Source organism: Lissotriton vulgaris, unplaced genomic scaffold (assembly GCF_964263255.1).
Source record: "Lissotriton vulgaris unplaced genomic scaffold, aLisVul1.2 SCAFFOLD_264, whole genome shotgun sequence".
Lineage (NCBI taxonomy): Eukaryota > Metazoa > Chordata > Amphibia > Caudata > Salamandridae > Lissotriton > Lissotriton vulgaris.
The window spans coordinates 75,879-79,327 of NW_028244627.1; positions in this window are offsets into that span (position 1 = coordinate 75,879).

Consider the following 3,449-nt stretch of genomic DNA (forward strand, 5'->3'; position numbering starts at 1 on the left):
ACACCTATACATCCACTCATTCTTCAATATGTAAGACATATTTTAACTTTACAGAAACATACAGTCACTGGGTGTTGTCATCAATGATGTCATCAGTGATGTCATCAGTGATGTCATTTGAGATGTCATCAGTGATGTCATCAGTGATGTCACTGACCATGTCATGAATGATGTAATATGTGACATCATTAGCAGTGGATTGCGGGTCCGCGATATATAGTTAGTGCAACTAACTTGTCGTAAATATTTAATTTACCGTCTTAATTTCTATGCAGGTAAGTACTTAATCAATAATAACTCAATCGGAAAGAAAAAAACAGAGTCCGTGGTGTTAGAGTTCTTAGGGGTTTTATTCCTTAAAAAGGAATCGTTCCGGAACTGGATATCATGTTCCTGCAACCACAAGGGGTTCAGGAAGGGATAGAGCAATATTTTATTGACAATACATAGCTTATATACTTAATTCACATCATAGAAAGCAATATAGTAGGCGTAACAGCTGAGAGAAGACAAGATAACAGCATCCACGTGTTAATAGTACGTAATCAGAAGGCGTGGACTAGGCGTGAACTAGAGGTGTGCGCTAGAAACGTCACAGGTAGGTGTCATAAGTGGGTGGCACAAAACAGAAATGTTGCAATGTCAGCAGAAATCGGAGGCTTGGATGCGCGCGCAGCTGCATGACGTGTGATTGACGTGAAACTGGAGGGTGCAGGGGACTTGATATTTACACTAGCGGAAAGAGACAGAAGTCTGGCATGTCAGATCAACTCGTACTTCTATCATATCTGATATCTGATGTTTGGGAACCATATTATCTGAACGGAAAAGGTCTCTGGGGCAGAAGCTATTCTATACTGACTGTGAGTGCGTGTATAAGCGCCTAAGTGTCTGCATGAGAAGCGCGGGGGCATGGGCCTTCCATGGGAGCATGGTAACAGAGGCTATGAATTACTTGCACGGAGACAGGCCGGCCCTTCTGCTCTGCAGCTGGGGGGATGTTTACTTAAATTAGTAGGCAGGAATGTATTTTCGAGGAGCGGAACAGATAATTCGAAGGTTGTAGTCAGTCTTGGCAGGCAGCAGGCTGAGCTAAGCGCGGTGGGCCGCGCTGGAAGTAAGTCAGAGTTCACGGGTACAGAGACAGCCTGGGCTGAGGCTTTCAGAGTCAGAAGCCAGAAAAAGGCTCGATGGCAGAAATTCAGGGCCTACTTTGCCAGAGCTGAAAAACGTGTAAAGTACACTACAAAAAGACGTTGGCATAGCATACTTAGGAACGGACTATTCAACCCATTCAGGGTGGGTCTGAAAGAGGACATGTTAACGTTAGACGCAAATGTATTTGCGTCTTCATAGCTGGCACAGGAGGGAAGTTACATGCACTTTAAGCTGGTACATGGAGACGGTGGGGTACAGGATAGGGAACACAACTTGAACCATAAAATTTATATTTCCTCATTCCCTCCTTGTTCCCTACGGACCCTTCATGATATATCGATCCTCATGAATCGATCAGTTTGTTCTTGTAACATCATTTGCTCTTCTTTCTTTCTTTCACGTCTTGAAAGAAAACTGGAATGTTCAATGCATGATGTGGCACACAGTCCACAAATCGCTGGCCCACACTGTAGGCACAGGCAGCAACTGAATACTAGGACTAGGCCAATGCCTAGGAAGGATAGGATCTTCCATCCCCAAGCGGTTAACGTTGTCCAGAACCAACCGGACCAAGTCCAGGTGCCTGGATTCTGATGTATCAGATTGGCAATTTTATGAAGACGTGTAATAGCTTTGTATACAGATGGCGCGTTTTCTGGAATGAAAACACAGCAACTTGACCCGATGACCTTACAGGCTCCACCTCTATCTGCCAAGATGACGTCAATAACAAGACGATTCTGAAGGACAACAACCCGCATGGCGGACTGCTCTTCGGTTAAGTTACCTAGGGCGGAGGCAGTTTCATTCACTACTGCTTCAAGTGTTCTAGTTAATCTGCGTATTAGTTTACTATTTTGGACGGGGCCTAAAAAGAAAAAGAATCCTTTATTAAAATCGGTGTATTGTTCCCATGCCGTTTCTGTGTAGTCGACAAGCCGGAGATCTCTTCGGAGTCTATTCTTTACTAGATTTGTATTTCTGTGATAATCAGGGGGGGCTAGAAAAACAGGTGGCAGAAGGAATGCAATATAACAGGTACCATCCCAATCTGGAGGTAAGCGTATGTATGCGGTATGACCACAAACAAAATAAGAATGACGGGTAGCTTTAAAGGACGATTTACCTTGATCACTGAATTCAACCACAGTAGTAAATTGTAAATTGTTGTGTCTTGTAAAGCGCACTGCTACCCGGAGGCCTCGTAGCGCTATAGACCGCTGGGGAACCCGTCCTGGCTTTCCCTGTGAGATAGTCCCTCCTGGGGGTCTCCAAGGTGAAACCAGGCATCCCCGGCGTTTGTGTGGGGCCGTTGTGGAGATGAGGCAAGCTAATGCCCAGAGTTGCCGAGTGTGCTCCCTGGTCGGAGTAGGCACCGATGCGAGAATTATCAGTCCGCTGATCCTGGTCCAAGACCCTGCCGCGTCGGGAATCGAACCCTGGTCCCGGGCCGTTCTCTGCACTCGGGTCTGCCGCCTCTAACCAGTGAGCCACACCTCTCCACTCTCCAGTACATTTACTATGACCTAAGTGTACTGAACCTTTCTTCCTGACACATAATTCACCAGTGACTGGTAATACTGACATAGCGGGCAGAACTGGTGCAGCTTCGGATTCAACAGTAAGAATCATAAGGTTAATTGTGTAATTACCTAATCCATATACTTCATTTTCTAGATCAGTTCCTATTCTAGTGGGGAGTCCCTTCTTTTTTTTTTTTATTCAAAAGATCTTTATTGACAGCAAAGCCATTGACATCACCAGTAATAACACATGAGCACGGTATACCCCCAGGTGCGGTACCAACTTCTCATAAACAGCCCATAGTAGGACGTACACGGCCGTTGTGCCAGCATCCCGGAGGCCTGGCGGCGAGGTAGTGTAGTAGCTGTACAACAATGTCATTCAAGGGTTCACAACGCAGGCAACATACTGGTAATCAACTTATCCATGTGATATACAGCAATCCAACGTCGTGGCTACAACAAGAAATTAAACAGTGCCCACCATACTCCCCCCCCACCCACTAGTGTGTGTCTGTGTGTCCGCCTACCCCGTCCCAACTTTAAAAGCTCCCGAGTGTGCCTACCCTGTGTCCCCCCCCCCGTCCCCCCATATCGAACAGCCCTTACTCAGTTACCTTCCATCAAGGTATCCTCAGATTCTCACAGCTACCCCCAGTCAACCAGGGACTTCCCCACTCCTTCCCTCCCCCGCTCCACTGTGAACATTGTTAGCTTCGAGCTCCTCTATTCTATCTTGCAATTCCACCGCCTCTGTGGTGTCAGAGC